Source organism: Andrena cerasifolii, chromosome 14, assembly GCF_050908995.1.
Source record: "Andrena cerasifolii isolate SP2316 chromosome 14, iyAndCera1_principal, whole genome shotgun sequence".
NCBI classification, from domain to species: Eukaryota; Metazoa; Arthropoda; class Insecta; order Hymenoptera; family Andrenidae; genus Andrena; species Andrena cerasifolii.
In genome coordinates, this window is record NC_135131.1 from 4,241,130 (window position 1) to 4,260,508 (window position 19,379).

Here is a 19,379-nt window from a genome sequence, read left to right on the forward strand (position 1 = left end):
ACTTTTTAACATCAACTCAACACTGCAGCATGTGCCCAATATACATATTCTGTTAGAGAATTAAACGCTGTATAAAACCCAGTTAAAGTTGAACTTATTTAACTAACAAACAAGAACCCTAGGTAACATTAAACAAGACAACACACTTTTAAAGCCGACAAAAAAGTGACCACTTTGAAAAGTATTAAAAAATCTATAAAATTTCTCGCGAAGGAACACTAGTCTCAAGTTGACGTTAAAAAAAATCAGAAATAAAACAAGTCGAAAAAGTGGTAACTTTTTTGTCCGCTACTGTACCTACTTACGCGACAACCTCCCAAGCATCTCCCTTATACAAGACTCCCTAAAAATAATTTCATGCATTTTAATCCTCCTTCGCATATTCCGCATCGCTGCCTGAACTTAAGTGTCATTTATCTAAAATTCTCCTCAACGAAATCTCCATCCACGACAAGAACATCCTAGCCAAGGAGCCAGCGCCTCGCGTGAACCTAAACACGGTTTAATCGCATAAACCTCCGCGGCAAGAGGAGTCCTATTTATCGAGCGATTCCCGACGTTGCCCTGCCATAGACATAAATACGTCCTTTTATTTCCCTGGAGAGGTCCGAAAGGCCGGCAGAACGGCAGCGCCTTTCGAAAACGTAGTCTGCTCACGATCAGACCAGTTCTCTAAGAGGTGATCACCGGCTGCTCCGGATTAATTCCTTCCCTCGCCGTTCCTTCCCCACCCAGCCCCTGCCCCCGCCGACTGATGACATGCCTAAAAGCAGACGATACCACCACCTGCCTGGCACCTTCCACCTCTTTAACAAGGATCCTTTCGCTGGCCGGGCGTAGATTAGCTTTTGATACGCGGCCCTGCAGTCTCCGTCGGCGCCTCGATTCGTACGCGCGAGCTGGGACACGTCGTGCACATTCGATTATCAAATTTCTCTTAGTGACGGCCGAATCGCTTGTAAAGAGCAACTTTATCGCCAGGGAGCTGCGGCGGCTGGAGGACGGCTACCGCGCTAGTAGCGTCGGATCAGGCCAGCCGAGAACAGAGGAGGAGGAACGGAAATAAACGGGCAAACGTGAGTGTAAAGTAATCGTTAATCTTGTTGCCGGCGAGGGCGCGCGAAGTGCAAGTTTAATCTAAATTATGTAAAACGCTTTGCATATCTAGTAGGCGCTTTCGGGCCACCCTCTTGTGCACGTAAAAGCGCGACGGTGAGAGACTTTATCGCCGATTTTGAGGCGGCCGTGATTAGCAGCGGAATTAAACTTCACGTGTGCTCGGAAACGGTGAGAGATTTAAGATCGATGTGTCGTTTCGGTGGCCGGGCAGTAGATGCGATCGTTGTGACGATGTGGAAGTGAGGGCTTTGTCTGGAGTACTTGTTGTGATCTTTGTGCTCTTCTCCTTGGTTACCTGTGCTGGTGGAAATTCAGTGGAGATTCATTTAGAATGTGTTTAGTTATTTATGGTCAATGCTCTTTCAGAAAAGTTTGGGCTCCCTAGCAAATTTGTGGCTGTGTGTCTTTAGGGCAAAATGAGTAGTTTACGATAATGAAAGTACATTCTTCAATAGTTTAGTGAAATTAGTTCCTCAGATTGGAAATTGGATTTAGTTCAGTACTTAGGACTTAGTTCAAACTCCGTGAAAAGTCGCTACAAATATCGTGGAGAGATAAGTTCTGTAAAATTCTGGAAAGTATACCAAGTCTGACCACGTAATCTTTAACTCCTTAAGGGTACTAGGCAGCCATTCCTGTCTAAAATGAAGCATTTCTGTTTCAATTAATTACAAAGAAACAAATAGAAACTGAGACTTGTTCTTTGGCATGAAGATTATTAACATCATAAGCTTTAAAACACTTGTTTGTTTAGTTAAAAATATGCATTATATGTAACGCTACAGATGGTTCATTAAAGTGGATTTTTAAAAAATGTTTCTTTTGCTTTGCAGTGATAACTCAAAAACATCCGATTCGATTTTTCTTACCATTCTAGGTGCATGTAACGCCTTAAAAATATATTTTGAAAATCTCTTTTGGATCCAATCTTGGAGTATTCAACTGCACCCAAGTTAAAATCTAATAAGTTCGTTTAAAAGAAAGCTATTAGAAACTCTGTTTTCTGTGGTTCACCCTGTAAGTGATACCCATTTGTCTCGCCACTCGTGGCACGTTTGCGCCCATCACTAGGCGCGAGTCAGCGGGAACAAGTTTATACCATAAAAGAACGTTTGGTGTCACTGCGAAAGACGCCAACGTGATCGATGAAACATCGCGGACTCCGTTCGACGTGCCAACAAGCATAATGAATTATTCGAAGAGCTAACGCGAATTTAGATCGACTCGCTTTTTATCGGGTACCTAGGTTACGAGGCTGCACGGTGTGATAATCAATTGTCGCAGAGTTTCGTTACGCCCGACCGGGGCGAACTGATTTTTAATCCTCTCGGCCGCGAATAATTCACGGATATCCACGTGCAATGGAAATTTATGCGATCGCCCATAGAAGTACAATGAGATCCGCGAAATGACACGTCAAAGGAGATGACGGATGCGCGTGCACCTCTTTTTCGTCACGTATCCACGCACGAGTTTTTTCTTCCTTCCGTGAAATAACAGCGAACGAAATTAAAGCGAGACCTTCACACGTTTGATTCTGCATGCAGTTGAAATTAAGTAGCGCTGACGATCGATCAAAGTTTGCTTCAGCTCCGGTATTGTACGAAATATTATGGCTTTAATTACGATATTATAGAAAGGCTATGTGAAATGGGCATCGTAGAAAATTAAATAATCACGTCGGATTTCATGTGTTTGTATGAAATTGCTAGTGACTTAATGGGCAATTTGAAAATTGATGCAAGATGGAGTTCCTATGGATTCGTACGAACGTACGAGCTGTTCAAGTCTGATCGATTTTGGAAACTAAAAGGGGGTGTGTGCTGAGATATTTCAATAATTGGTGGAACGAAACTAACAGCAAATATTGGTACAGAGAACTCAAAGCGCAGCAAATATTTTATATCGTAGATTTACTTCATCTACGCGTATACTCTGTAAATCATCGCAGTTGGATCGAACCGATATTTCCAACTGACTTTCATCCCCCTTTCGAGCAGTTATTTAAAGACCCTGCGGCATTGGACAACTGCATTCGAATCTACTTCTTTATAAACTTTGCTTAAAATTTTCTGCTGTGTGAACTCTTTGAAATATAAATATAAACTCCTTCTAACACACAGTGAAGTTTAAAGTAATATTATGAGGACATTCTCATCAAATCGCTAAAAAAATAGGTGATCCTTAGGATTTTTTTTCAAAGGTATACCACTTGCAAATAAAAAAGTTTATGGCTTTTATTTGTTCCTTACTCAATGACAGGGACTTTAAACCGGTATGAGTTTGATACCGGTATTACGTCAACATAGCTATACCGAAACCGATATCGTACCGAAACAGATGAATACCGAAACTGTTATAGAACCGAAATAGGTGAATACCGAATCGTTAAAGTACCGAAACCGAAATAAATACCGGCATTTTTCCGGTTTCTCTTTGGGTGATGTAGTAGATTAAAGTAATATCTCCATAACCCTTATTAATTCGAGCTTATCAAAACACCGACATAACGTAATATATTTTCATAAAAATACCAATATATTAGTATATATTAGTGTTTTCAGACCTTGCAGGTAGGCATAACCCCTTAAAGAAGGTCCAGGTTCCACTGATTTCAAGAAAAATGTATTCACAGGTGTACATATCATTTAAAGCAGCCAAACTATGCGTCATTAAATTTCGATTGCTTATAGTTCCCATGCTATCAACGTCACCTTTTCTTACGGTTGGATCAATAATTCCCTGACAAACTGAAACAGCAGGCAATATTGAAACAACTTCGACCACCCCAAATACTACCTACGTGCCGTGCAATCTAGATAAACAAATAAATAAACAAAATCCAAGGCAGAGGGCTTCGATAATCTGTGCATAAAGCCTGGGCGGAGGTATTTGAGAGGCAAATAAGAGGGGTACATAATTATCGGCCGCGACAATACAAACACGGCACGATGATCTCGTATTTTCGAGCAACAGGGTGGCGGGGGTTGTGTTTAAAAAATACGGCACGCATATATCGAGGGCGACGGCGTGACAGGTGGGTGGGGCGATAAATTTTTTTAAGAGCCGTTACGCGTATTATAATGGCCGTCCTTCGCGTGGCTTTCGTCGCCGGGAATTCTGGGAAAAAAGGACGAGAGGAATTGTCCTCGAGCGAATTCCCATCTCCTACAAGAGTTACGATTAATTGCTATCTACACGCAATAAATTGTCTGGCGGCGGGAGGTAAGGAACGATGATAATGTAAAAGCTCCCGGCGTGCTCTATCTTCTTGAAGTCTCGGTCATTGTATCGTCCACGAAAGTTGAAAACTTACTCGCGGAATTATTACGAGTTACCCCGTGCGATGCGACCAGGTACACCGTTCCCACTTTATACACAGGTTATGCGTAATAACACTTATAGCTGGGCCTCGACTTTTCACCATCCGATATAACCAAATTGATGTAATAAATGCGAAAAATAAAATAAAATAAATAACTAAAATATTACCCATTTCAACATAATATCTCAGAAATATCTTCTGACTGCTTCACACTGTAAGAAAAACTAGCAATCCCCCAAAAAACTAATTTTTTTAAACTGCTAAATTTTACATACATACCCCCTTTGAAGATCTATGTGCGGGACACAGAAGCTGTACTTGTTTAAAGAGTCTTACCCTCTCGGTAACCAACACGCAAATATTTCTTGGCCCTGTGCACAAATGAACGAACTTCTCTGGCGCAGTAAACTTGCCTGGAGGAAGGCGAGAAGGAGGAAGGAAAGAGATTAAATCGAGGTCTCGAGGAGCAGCGTGCACGAGGGAGAACGTGTTTGTTTCTTCGCTATCGCGTTTCGCGAAATTTTCGCATAGGGGAGGGGTCGGAGGCGACGAGGCGGTTAGCCCCCGCGGAAAGTTTGAATTTAATTTTCCATCCGAGACAAAGCCAGACCCGTGCAACGGCGCACGAACAGCATTCGGTGGAGTCGTCGTGCGTCAATTCGAGGCACCGCGCCCCTTCCGTTTCCGGTGTATCGCCGATAAAAATGGTGCGCGTTGCCGGTGGTTCTCGGTAGCCGGCAGAGTTTGAAAAACCGCTGTAAAGTCTGACTTTAACTAGGGAACCGTTCCCCCGTCCCCGGGCGGCGGACGTAAATTTTTATGGCGACCTATAAAGCGTGAAAGCCAGCGTTGCTTAGTTCAAAGTGTCCTCTGTTAACTTACCGAGGATTAAGTCCTCCTCCGCGGCCCACCTATCCCTGCTTTGCGCCGGGGTGTTTTACAATTCGGAACATCGGCCGAATATAACGCGTTCGTGCAGCAACGGGCGACGTCTGCGGCAAATTGAAGTGCCTCTGATACCACGGGACCTTGGGTGCCACGTCTGCTCTAAATGTAGGGATCGGGACTGGCGACGAACGTACTGCGAGATCGTAAATAGTCTTAGGAATTACAGCGCTCCAACCAGCGACGCCATTACGACACACGCGGACTCATGCTTGGTTTTATTAAAACGTTCATTAGTATCGCTTCACGCTATTCGAACGGGCACGGTGTTTCCCCGTCTGACAGGAAAACTCGCCGGGAATCTCTGTAAACAGAATTTGCGTTTCAATGCCGAGGGGACGGGAATTATTTTCAGGAACCATTTTGAGGACCGCTCGAGCGTGTCACCTTGCACGTTCAATAGTGTGGAGCAGAGTGTAATCAGGAACTCCTAAATCAGTTGTGGCTATTGATAACCTTGGTAATTTTATTTTTCTTTGTATAAGTTTTAGGGTGGCCCTTATTTTCAGCCTGCGATTTCTTTTGCTCTCACCCCTCAATATGGTGCAATTTCAGGAAAAAAGTAGTCCTTGAAAATTATTATTACGCCGTATAGGTTGGACACGCGAATTGCGGACCTCTCTATAATCAAACGCTATTATCTAAAAAACTGTTGAAGGCACGAAGAAATAATATATACAGTAATTGTAGAATATTGAATGCTCTTTTAATATTATTTAAACAAAATTTCGATAGGGTGTAATTCAGACACGTATAAATAAGGGCCACCCTAGTTTACGCACCAGATTACCATTTTTTTTTATTGACTCGCACAGTTTTACACTGCGTTCCACATTAGAGCATACTCGTTTCGCGCAGGGATACACTGTTTATTGGAAGTAAACCGGCAGGGAAAGTGCTACGACCAATCGCGAAAGTGCTACGACCAATCACGCGTGTCAGATCCGTGGGAGCTGCGCAGATCGGTCGTAAATCGGTAGGGGCGTTGGTACACTCTTACATGGAACGCAGTGTAGATGTCTTTCCATTACTCTTTCCCAACTTGGGAGCCATACAGCTTCACTAACTAAGTACTGGGTAATACTACTATGAAATAGTCACCATAAGAAAGTAACATTTTTTCCGTTCCAAAGCTATTCTTGCCTCCTTCAACTACTGCCCGCTGAAAGGGACCTTTTACAAAATAATCTAATAAGAATAGTACTGGAGGTATTGCCTGTCACATTTTTCGATTACGTCAAGGTGGATGCATTTAACGATTGATAACTCTGCTCCCAGGATCAGTCGGACGCAGAACTGCATCCCTAACCGAGGATTGGAAACAAGGATGCGTCGTACGGCTACGGTAACGATATTCAGCTTGTGCACTCTGTGCGTTCTTGCCTATCCTGCGACTGGTATAAGCAGGAGCCTGAGCTCGGACTTTATCTACTTTCCCGACCAAGCGAACTACATAAAGTTCGCCATGAAATGTCCTGATAACACTATCCTATGGCCTGGGGATCGTCGGTGTTACAGAGAAGGAGAGCAAGGTCCCTGTAATATCGGCCGGATGTTGGCTTTCGACTGGAGACTTCTGAAACCCTACTGCAAAGACATCCCCGCAGCGTGAATAGTCAATGTGTATGCCCCTTGCTGTTACCGACTGCGCGCAACCCCCTAAAAGATGGCAGCAGACGTACCGAACAACCCCTGACGTGCTCAATTAAATGTTAGCCTGATAATTTGTGATTATTTAATTGTCGGGTGAGAGGTTGTCACCCCTAGCATGATCACTTGCTGGGGATTCAGCAAGGTCTATTTTTCTGTTATTTTTTAGAGCTATCTAATACCCTTCAATTTATTAGCAACTTCACACCCTCCTGGTCACTGTTCTCTATTATCAACCCCTTTCATTTTTGGTCGCTGTGATGGTAATGCGAGAGGGTGGCGACCCTAATAGGATAAGCGTAGTTAGAGATCGATGAAAGAGTAATCTTGTCATACCACCACTGTCACGTGTTTAGTAAATAATATTCTTAATTGTTGTAGAAAGAGGAACTCTGTGATCAGTTTCATTCCGTGGTGGTTTAAATAAAATCGAAACAAGTTTATTGAGATGTGATACGTAGTATTAAATTTATTCGCAGTGGGTTTCATTAATTTTATAAGAAAGTAGAATTGTCATAACGGTGCGTCAAGCTTCGCAGCTTGAAGATATACTTTTAATCAGATAGAAAGGAAGACTGAGTTGTACGTAAAGAAATAAATAAGGATGTATTATAGGGATGTTAAATTGAATTGCTGAAAAATTGTTATATAATTCTAAAGTTCCCAGCAATTTGGGCAAGTTTCGCTCGAAACAATTTTGAAAGTAATACACGCCTGAAAAGTTATGGCCACACATATTTCTGGTGATATTGGGGTGCACAGCGCGTCTGACCATAGACAATCCACACCTCCTTTGCCTCTTTCGCGTCCTCTGGTTGCACAGATTAGTTATATCATACCCTCCTATATCTTGCCGTATCGTGTGCATTATTTGGAAAATTGTTTCATGTATAACGTGCTCAGTTTAACAACAATTTCGTAAAGCCACAGAAATTTATCAGCAGTTCCGTTTTACTCCTTTTTCTAATCAATTTCCACTCAATTTATCAAGCCACTTCAAACGCATGCTCGCGCAAAGCACGCATGGGTTGTTCAGTAAAATTTTGGTTGTGCAGAATTGAGGACGATTTTGATGAAAAATGTTCAATTCATTGTGTTGCTTTATTCATCCAAAAAATTCTCGAAAAAGAACTGTACTTACATTAATGAAAAGAAATATAATGGAATGAGGCATAATTTCTCCACTGTCTTCTGAAATATTTAAGCTTAAGCGTGTAAATAGTAATATATATTTAAGTTTAGTAATACATATTACTTTATAAGACTTAAAATTTGAATAATTTTATTTTAGTTGCATTACTGTACCGCAACTGTAATCATTGTACTCTCGTTCAAGAAAATTAACCTCAATTTGTATACAGATTTAATTTAATTTTTTGATTTACTTTTCATTTGTACTAAACTTTATATATTACTTGAAAGAATTAGAGGATCATTCGTATAAACAAATCTATAAATCAACCAAATACTAAAAATGAAGGTATTCCTGGTTCTCCATAATGTTTAACGCCATTTTCATCTAATATTAACAAAATTAATATAAATTCTAATAGAGCATATCTTTGTTTTCTTTAGTTTCATGATGTATCAAAGCAATTTGTCATAGGAAGGCAATTTTTGGCAAGACTGCAAGAGAACAGTAGAAAGAGGAACGGTAAGTAGTATAAGTCCTGTATGGTCAGACTCAGCCTTATATCCCTGTTACTCTTCAAACCTGCAGTATTAAAAATTGTTTCAAGTGCCATTTGCCACGATTAATAGTAACCTTAGAATCATTCACAACTATAATAATAATCTAGTTTAAAGCTTCTAAGGTTCATCCATTTATGATAAGAATGAAACCTTTCTTCTCGTTTACGAAAATGTTATTTATGCCACGGAATTCAGTAAATAAATTACATAGATAACTAACAAGTCTTTTTTAAAAGAATCTTTTCTATTATTATGACAAATCACAAGCACTGTACAAAAATCTATTCGCTATTTCAATCTCACATCTTATTTACTAGACTCGGAACGATTATTCTATTATTGCCTCGCAATTTAAAGCAGTGCTCACCATCAGATTATCCTTGGTATTTCAAAATAGCAGCTAACAATCTGGTACAATCTAATAATATGTTAATCGGCACGACGTAGAATAAGACTCGGAATAAATACTGTAATCATGTCGAATTATCTCATAGCATTTTCCACCTTTCCTCTTTGTTTCTCTTTTCACTACGTGCCTGGGGTTACAAGATGTCTGCTATTAACTCTATTTTAAGAATGATTGCTACCAGGTAATAGGCTCGATAACCTCATCGGATTTTCCATCTTCAGTCTGGTGCGCGTACAAACAAGGTACAATCGAGTTTACTGTGCACGATCCCCTGGCGCACTTCTGTATCGAGAGACACCAATACCATCATGATACAGCTATGGTCCAAGTGTACCTTATTCCGTAGCATTCTGCTAATTGCTTGTTTACGCTGGTGAAATATTTTTCTATAAATTCGAGGAACAGGTAGGTACAGCGAGCGGACGATTCCATGCGTTTTTCTGGACAAGCGGAGGTGTATTCTGTGCTCGTAATTATTGACAGTGTATGACAATGACAAATTGTTAATGGCAGTGATGTAAGTACGTTTGTGCGACAATAGTGGTACTTTCTTTCTTCGAATCACGTATGGGGAGCATTTAACTTAGATTACAGGAGAAACTTCAAATAAATAAAGCAGTGCTTGAGAATACATTGGGGTAATGTTAATTAAATTTATATCTTGGTATCCTTTTGCATTGTGTGTAATTAATAACAAAAAATGCGTTTTCTGTATTTGCTAATGTTTTTAACTTGAAACTTTTTAACTTACAAATGAGTAATTTATAATCAGATTGAAATTTCAAAATACTTAATTCTTCCTATAGTGTTAAATTAGCATTAACTTATTTAAAAAATGCAACAACGTATTTTTTTTAATTTCATAATTCATTGGGGTTAAAATATTTCAATGAAGTTCCAAACTTAACCATGTCTAGAGAAGTCACGCAATTCCTCTTTTACTCCCTGCACTTAAATCACGCACTGCTGTACGTCGTCAATCCCACACGATTTCGCACGCTTAGCTAGCGAGATCTAAATCTTCGGATTAGAAGGAACGAACGAAAGGCTGAGGATGTCTACAGCTGCTTATCCATTCCACTTGCTGTATCCATCGTGGAATTTATTTTCCAGAGTGCAAACTCGTGTGCACGCCCAGTGTCCACTTCGGGGTTGAAATAAATGTAAGCTGCAGGATTAAGGACGCTGATGGTCAAAGTCGACATCCGTCTAGATTTGCACTCCCGTCCGTAAGGCACCGGACACTTACAATTAATAAGGTTGAATTGGAGGTCAATTTTACAGTACGAATTGACCTACATTATGATATATAAACAACACATATTAATTGTTTATATAGTAGAGAATATGCACTTCCAATTTCATGTTAAAGATTTTGCAAATAAGTTAGTAAGTTCTCTTATATTTTCTTATTTAATTAAATTTTCATATATAATTTAAAAGTAAGTATACTCCTATATTTTCTTAATTTTTTTAATATTTCTGAACCAATTTCTTTTTAACCTTCTTCTAATCTGTTCCACAACTATTTTCATTATTTTTCAATTCAGATCGTCTGAGTCAATGCGAAGTGTCTATGGAGATCATGGCATGATTACTAATTCATTATTATTTTCTAAGTCTTTTAAATAGGCATACAGCTCTTTGAAGTATGTTAAAAATATAACAAGCTAAACAGTATAGTCACTTGAGAAACTTGTATCCATTTTCCAATAAACAGTTCACTCAAGTCAAGCAAGTCTCCGGTGACTAACTGGACGGAAATGTAAACAGCGATGAAATTTTTATTTTACAGTATCAAGTATTCCTTTATTCGGTGATAATTAGCTCGGAGCAAAGCCCATAAGAATTAAACACTTCATTTATAGTCGATGATTAAGTAATTGATCGGAAATTAGGTTTTCAGCAGGGCAGAATGAAATATAATCAGAAATCACGATGATGGTTGCTGCACTAATCGATTACGAACCCTCTGAAATTGATATAAATCTATATGCACAAGCATCCGTGAAGAAGAGGCAGGAAGTAAGGCGATCGTTTGTCACGGCTTCTCGTCGTCAAGCCGCTTTTTCTGTCCGAACGTCGACGGCGACAACAGAAGGCTCAACTCCCGGGGATTTGACTTACCAACGGAAACTTAGCCACCGATTCTTCGCGTACGACGCACGGAACTCCTACCAGATATCTTTTGTCGAGCTGATACGACGCGGAGATATAAAAGAGGTCTTGTAACATGAAATCCAATTCAGTAGAAGACGATTCTTCTTCCAGAATGAAACTCCTCGCGAGTGACTTCGTTTTCGCGAAAGCCGATTTCGAAAATTTTCCGGATAATTCAATGGCTGGCTAAGTCTCGATGTTACAAAGTCATTGTCGCATTTTGGAGACTGAAAGCAGTGGCGGACTAACCGGGGTGTCAGTTTACCGGATGGAATCTGGGCCTTTGATAAAGTGCCCCCTCCCCCCAGGACGATTTTTCGATTAGTGTCTTGTTTTGTTATTTATTGACAAAAGAAGGGGAAAACTTAGGTCGAAACTCACGTGCTTGACTTTGAGTAACTGCCATTTTTAAGAAAAATAAATTTTTCCTAAATCGGCGTCGACAAGTACTGAATTATAGTCTTAAGAATATTCGTGCAAAAATTTATTCAAATCGATCCAGTAAGCTCTGAGATATTTTTGGCACCGCAAATGATGTAACTATGAAGTGGCCTTGGGAGAAGAGGCTGACTGAAAGTATTAAAGGGACATTCTCATCACTGAAAAAAATCGGTATGGTGATATTTAGGATTTTTTTTTAACAAGTATACAACTTGTAGTACAAAAACTTGATGGCCTTTATTTATTCGTTCTTCAAGGATATGAAATTTGTTTTCTCATTTTTCAGTAGTGGTTCGATTTTTATGTGACGCTCAGTGCACTTCTACAAGAAAAAGAGGCGTCAACGGTAGCCAGTATATTGCGACATAGTATTGTCTCAAATAGAAAAACCAAGGACATTCTAACAAGTTATATCAATCGCTATCGTTTCAGCCCCTAAGAAGGCATAAAAAGCAAAATGACGATGTTTGGTGTATGTTTCAACACAAACAAAATTATGAAATTTTTAATAATTTACTTGTAAATGTCTCTACTATTAAGGCCTATTGGCTGAAACGCACGGACACCTATTTACTTATTTTCGACATAGTGTAAATGTCCCAATTACTGCCAGTGTCCCTATTACTGCCACTTCATTTATTTTACTTACTAAACACGCAATGTATAATGAATAGTTTAAAAAATAATTTATCATAAAATTGGGACTGTTCTTCTTCTTATTATAGTACATTCTTTATATTTCTATTCGTTATACATTACGTTTTTTTTAAGTGAAATAAATAAAGTGGCAGTAATAGGGACACTGACAGTAAATGGGACATCTACCCTAGATCCATCGCGCCAACGCTCATCAAAATCGGTGTCTACCACACCCTGCCCTCCCCTTGTGACTATTCTTCAGATACTATCCTACAGATAGGTATATGCAGAAGAAAAGAAAATCGATTTTCTGAAAATTTGTAATGAGAATGTCCCCTTATGTCACTGTGTCTTACGTAAAACTACGACGCATCTCAACGACTTACATTCCACCGCAAGACTGCATCAACCCAACGTCATAACGTTTCCAGTTACTATTTCAGCCGCAACGAGTTCCCTTAAAACGCCAGCATCCTCCTGTTGATTCGACGTAACGCAAGGATCTGCCTCTAGGGAGGGGATTGGCAGAGCAAGCGTCAGCCCAGTACAGAGGGAGCGTATACCCCGCGATTTATTTTAAAATTGCGTGTGGGACCCTCGCGCGGGGCGAGGATCCCGCTGCCCGGAGACTCTCGAATTTTCATCTCCCCTTGAAACCGTGTCGCCGCGCCGTCATACGTTTCCCTACACCGTAGGCGACGGCAGCTTGTTCGACGCGCGAAAAGTTAGCCGGGCTCCGCGAGGACTGGCGCCCTACGAAACGGTCGTCCGTGCCAAGCACTTACGCCCTTCTTTTTTGCTAAATACATTTCAATATCCGACGGGGGAGCAGTCCTCTCGAACGCGACGCCTCGCGTCGCGGAGATACGGCCGCGGATACGAGACGCCCGCTGGATGAAGGCGGGCGAAAAAGGAGCGCCGGGCGGGGGTGAGAGGTGGTAAGAAGGGCGACAGGAGCTGCAATATTCTTGGCTCGCATTGTACGTGTCCCATAAGTTGGCAGGCGAGCTGCCTCTCAGCGACAGCTTGACAGAACATACGCTCCGTCCCGCTCGAATCCTTTCGTCCTGCACCCTCCCCGCTCGCCCTGAACCCCGGGACTCTCACCTATCCACGGCTCCTCTGTTCTTGTCCCCCTCTCGCCGTTCACGAAAATAAAAGTTTATAAGGCGCCGAGCGCCGGCTCGCCGGTGTGGGTGAGACCGGCTGGGGCTGTTCCTCACCGCGTACGTTGACTGGAGGCGCGAAAAAGCGGAAACGTCGGCGGGATACGGGAGCGAGAACGCGACAAGGTCGACGGGGGAGCGCGAGGAGTGATCGCGCGGCTGGGGCGGGTGGGTTCGACGGGGACAAGCGGGTCGGGGCGGTAGCGGTGTCGCGGGGCGAAGGGTGGAGAGGCGAGAAAAGTGGAGACCACGTGCAGAAATAACGTTCGTGTTTTTGATTTGAAGCACGTAACCGAACCACATTGAAATCAGATAGGGGCGCGAGAGAGGACGCTAAACTGGCTCCGAGGCTACGGGTGCCTCTACTACGGGAATACCTAAATCGGGACAGAGGAGGAGGGCGGGGACGGGGTGCTAGGAACGCGTTAGGCAACCAGGGAAGCTGAAGGACCGAGGCGCCGGCGAGGGAAAAGAAGGTGAGACCCGGTGGCGGAACTGGCACGGCGGGCCGGCGAGGGGATGGTCGGGGCGCCTCACAACGGGTGAAACGTGCCACTTTCCACGGATTTTCGAATAAATCGGCGGGCGTGCAGGGTGCACGCGCTGCTTCTGGTATAACCGAGTCACCCCGCATTGACGCCGGCTTCCCGCGCCCCGACCGGATCCTCGCGCACCGTAATCCGGATGGGCCTGGCCCTCGTGTACAGGGAAACGCAGCGAAATAGAGTTTGTCGTCCCGTCGAAGAATCGCAAGAATGCGCGTCGCGGGTGTGAATAAAATTGCTGCGACCCCTCCTCCGCGGTCGGATTATTCCCGCGTTTGTTCATAGATTCTCTTGGGTTCCCTGTAGTTCCAAGGAGATTGTGATTTCTGTCACGGTTCAAGTAAGGGGAGATAGTTTTCTTGCGGGAGCTCTTTACTGCCGGGTTTTCCGCGCGGTTAGAAAGAAGTTTAGAACGTGAGGAGAGGGAAAATTGTATTCCTATGTGTTTTGGGTAGAATAGGGGATTTCTGTATAGTGTATGTGCAGGTATATGTGGATGTAGGGTGGCTCTTATTTATACGTGTCGATTTTTTTTGTATTTCTTTGCTCTCACCCCCTAGAACGGTGCCATTTCATAAAAAAATAGTCCCTGAAAAAGATTATTGCAATCGGACAAAAGGAAAGGGTGCCGAGCAGGCCTTGAAGTTTAGAATCATCAATGGTTTGAATTTGAAGAATTTCTCAAAAATGGTAAGTCCTATCGAAATTTTGTTCAAATAATATTAAAAGAGCATTAAATTTTCTACAATTACTGTATATATCATTTTTTCGTGCTACCAACCGTTTTTTAGATAATAGCGTTTGAATATAGAGAGAACCGCGTATAGACAATATGTCACGCCGTACAGGTTGGGCACGTGAATTGCAGAAATCTCTATATTCAAACGCCATTATCTAAAAAACGGTTGGAAGCACGAAAAAATGATATATACAGTAATTGTAGAAAATTGAATGCTCTTTTAATATTATTTGAACAAAATTTCGATAGGGCTTACCATTTTTGAGAAATTATTCAAATTCAAACCATTGATGATTCTAAACTTCAAGGCGTGGGCGGCACCCTTTCCTGTTGTCCGAGTGCAATAATCATTTGCAAGGACTCTTTTTTTTATGAAATGGCATCGTGCTAGGGGGTGAGAGCAAAATAAATCGCAGGTTGAAAATAAGGGCCACCCTAATGTGGAAATGCCATTTGGTAATCTTCTTTGAGGTAACATTGTGTATACGAAACCTTTCCACTCGTGTCGACGTAAGTTCTGAATTGGGATGTGTTGATAAACTTTATAGAAGTGCTTTTGAATGTATAGCGCATTCGCTCGGCGATAAACCCAATTTTTTCAATTACGGCGAGCGCAGCACTGATATCCACGCTGCATGTTTTGGGTAATGAATCATAAAACCACGCTATATTCTGACAATTAAGTACGTACTGCCAGTCGTTATACCATTTAATCATCATTATCAGCATTGCCCGCGGTTGGAGTGACAAGCAGAATTGAGCGACTGATACGTACGTAATTAATTGCCGTTCCTGCGCGAAGAAAAATATTGGGTAAACACATTTGTCGCCCAGATGCTTGTAGATTTCGCTCCTCGATCCCAGGGCTTCCAGGGCTCCTTTCTTTTTATTAGCGAAATAAATTAGCTCTCGGAGGAACTTCACCATCGTCAGATACTTAAGGAGCCGAGAAAAGCTATAAAGGAACGAATGCCTGCTAGCCTGTAATGCTCCTGGTAATATAATTTATACACCGACAGTCCCTTCATCAGCGCCTTCATCATCATAATATCGGACGGAGGACTAGGTCAACGTCACTCTTCTCCCATCACGCGACGACCAAGTGGAACGAAAGTAGGCGTCAGGAGGGACTCGAGACTGGCGTTGCTACCTTCCTCGATATGTTCGAGCCTAACCCCTCTGGGCTGCGTCTTCTTCTCGAGTTCCTTCCTTTCGCCGTCCCTACCTTTCCTCCTCAGCTACCCTTTGCGATTCCATCCCTCTTCTCCGCCGAGCCGCCTCTTCTCGCACCTTCGAACACGCGTCGCGCCATATTTCACACGTCATATTAGCAAGGACCATGCGTCTTCCACGGGTAAAATGTCTATGCTGGCGGCAGGCCTGCCGCCACTACATCACATGGCTGGCCTCCCTCTTGGCGGCCTGGTATCGTGTCACCTTGCCAGCTCGCCACCAATTACACATTAATGCGACGTTGCGTTATCCGGGACGATGTGTGAAATGGAAGAGGGTGACCGTACAGGGGCGGAAGAGGTCGTCCCACGGGAGTGCACCCTCCTTCGATCTATACTAGTCAATTAACCTAGTTTCGCGCGTCAGAAAGATTCGATCAGCTCCGATCACCGCGGATGATAGCACGGTGTTTTGTGCAATTTTCTTCCCTCCCTCGTCTGATTAACATCGCGTAGACGTTTCACCGCTGGCGTCGCCGCAACATGGCTGCTGGAGGGAATTCCAGCTCCGAATCGTCCGACGGCTGGAAATTTTCAGAGGTGAGGCGTTTTCAAGCACGTCTGCCTGGCAGGCGGACGTCGAGGACGGATATCACTGTCGGCGAAAGTCGAAGAGAAATGGAATCGTTTTCTAACTTATCGCTGACCTGAATGCTTTAGTTTGCTGGGTCGGTGCAGATGTCGATGGGTTATTGGGGATTGGGTAATTATACAGACGAGGGTCCACCTTACCGATTTCATTGATTTTTGGGGATGTTGTCAGGATCATGATTCTGAGCAATTCTTTCCCGCCAACTTTTCGGGAGATCTGATCCGCAGGTGTACTCCGTACGCTACTGCGTCGAAGATGTCTGTTATTTTCCGTTTTGATGGTCTTCTTTTGCGTAGTGGTCATTTATACAATGTCTGAATTTCTGTCAATTAATAATAACAAAATAGAATTCTTGGGGTAATTTTATTTTTTTCGTCATTAGTCATTTGTTTACTTCGAAACAGTGTTTTTTTCTTCCTAATTATCCACCATTAGAAGTAGACAATTATTCAATTAAACGATAAACACAAAGCCTACAGTCGCCTTTTAAAAATAGAAAAAAATGGCATGGCGTAGAGATAGAGGGATGAATCATTTTGGAGGTTAACTCTTTCGCTGCGGTGTTTGACTGTAGTCCACGCATTAAAAAAATGTATTCTTTTGTACTGTGATACTCAGCAATGTTCTCCGAAAAAAATGAAAAACTTTCTTTATTGATGTAAAATTCACACTTTTCAAGAATGTTCGGAAATTTTAAATACGCAGCGAAAGGGTTAAAGCTAGTAGGTTGCAGAATGAGGAAAAATATTGACAGAGTATGACAAATAAGTTTTGTCGGGCAAGACAAATTCTGCGGCCAGACTTGATATCAGCGCGTCAAAATCTATAGGAATTACTGTATACCATTTTTGAGAAATTCTTCAAATTCAAACCATGGATGAATTCTAAACTTTAAGGGCAATAATCTTTTGCAGGGACTATTTTTTTATGAAATGGAACCATATTAAGGAGTGAGAGCAAAGAAATACAAAAGAAAAATCGTCACGTATAAATAAGGGCCAGCCTTAGACCTGCGCACGAAATTATCTTTTCTGTTACAAGCAACCGAAGGAGGCCCGAGAAGATGCGACACTCCCACGAACCATTACCCGTAACTCGACTTCAATTGCCCCATTAATAACAGCCGACGCGGGAACAGTCATCGAAAAAAATTCCCTGCTTGAAAGTCCCTCGAATGAAGCAGCACTCAATAACGAAGCAACGATGGACGTCTATAGAAACAATTACCGAAGTGTTAATAGAACTTTGTTCCTCCGTTCGCGCACCGGTAGGTGTTACCGAGCGGCGCACTCGAAAGTGTGTCCATGATCGAAGTAATTAACGTCACTCTGTTACAGTTCCTAAGGAGTAATTGGAGTCCTACGTAGCGAGGGATGCTGCTTCGGGGGTACTCCAACTACAACCGAGTCGTTTCATCCGTATTCACCTTTGATCGCGAAAAGAATCGATCCTGCCCGCCCGTGCCCGCCGACGCCCCCGCCTATTCTTAGCTGTCATTAGGTGGCATTAATATCGCCGTACGTGTGAACGCGCGCACGTACGCGGGCGGGCGGGTACGTGTGCACACACGTCAGAAGCATCCAGGTGAAAACATAGAGGGGCCATCGAGGGGTGTATAGGAAGGGAACTCTTCTCGCAGTAAATATTGTAACATCTGGCGCGACTCATACGAGTTCGAGTCACGCCTCCAGCCCTCTACATTTCATTTCACTTCTTAGATACTTCACTGAAATACTGTCGGGGATCCACTGGCTGGTTCTGCACGGCGTACAGCACGGACGATGGTTCGGAAAGAGGAAAGGAGCGAGGAAAAAGGAGGGGTGGGTCGTGTTTGTTCCGGTAGCTTCTTGGATTTGCACGAACGGCCTTTCTGTACGCCTTTCTCCTTCAACTAATCCTCCCCTCTGTGTTTGTGTGTGCGCGCGCGCGCGCGCGCGCCCTGGTCTGCAGGTTGCAGCCAACTCGTCGGGTTCTCGCGGAAAAGACTGATCGTTATGTTACTTTTGGATTACGCCATAAGGCGCGACGGGTCTTCCGTTCTCGTCACGCGGACCTATGGAGTCAACGTCGGAGCAGCCTCGCCAGCGCGATCTGTCTCCCGTGTACTTTTTAATGTCCTCGATCAATTTCACGGACAGCGGCCAGGGTACGTTTCCACGGCGGGGAAGTATTTATTTTGACGCCCTGTGGGCAAGTTATCGATTTTCGAGCCGGGCTACCGAGGACACGTGGATGCTCAGGCCGTTTTCACACGGGACACCTTCGTGGGTCGGTGATTGCCCACTTTGGAGAGGCGGTGCGTTTTTTGGTTGGAAAAATTCAGGGAATAGATGACTTGGCAATGCGTTGAAAATTACAGTGACGGGCTAGCTAAGTGACTTGCGTGGAAAGGGTCTTATTCTCATCGATAATAATTGGTGGGTCTGCGAAGGACTTTCTTCAGAGTTTTACTACTTACAAGGGGAGGACACCATGTGGTAGACACCGATTTTGATGAGGAAAATAAGTAAATAGGTGTCCGAGCGTTTCTGCCAATGGGTCTTGATAATAGAGATATTTAGATGGAAATTATTAAAAATTTCATAGTGGCCGTGGGGTTTTAATGGGTAGAAATCCCACACTACCCTGGTGCCCCCGGAGGATTCCCCTCTGACGGAGGGGTGCCTTTTGAAGGTTTCCCCAAGTTAAAAAATTATTTATAAAAAAAATAATTCATATAAAAAAT

The 19,379-nt window shown here is 42.8% G+C and overlaps 2 long non-coding RNA genes across 2 annotated transcripts; both read left to right on the plus strand.

Moving 5' to 3' along the window:
• Positions 1 to 808: 808 nt before the first annotated feature.
• LOC143376177 (uncharacterized) lies at positions 809 to 8,215 on the plus strand. Its single transcript, XR_013087037.1, has 2 exons — positions 809 to 1,076; positions 6,668 to 8,215. It is a non-coding gene; the product is annotated as an uncharacterized LOC143376177 (long non-coding RNA).
• Positions 8,216 to 17,689: 9,474 nt separating this feature from the next.
• LOC143376523 (uncharacterized) lies at positions 17,690 to 19,132 on the plus strand. Its single transcript, XR_013087109.1, has 3 exons — positions 17,690 to 17,921; positions 17,992 to 18,292; positions 18,373 to 19,132. It is a non-coding gene; the product is annotated as an uncharacterized LOC143376523 (long non-coding RNA).
• Positions 19,133 to 19,379: the final 247 nt, after the last annotated feature.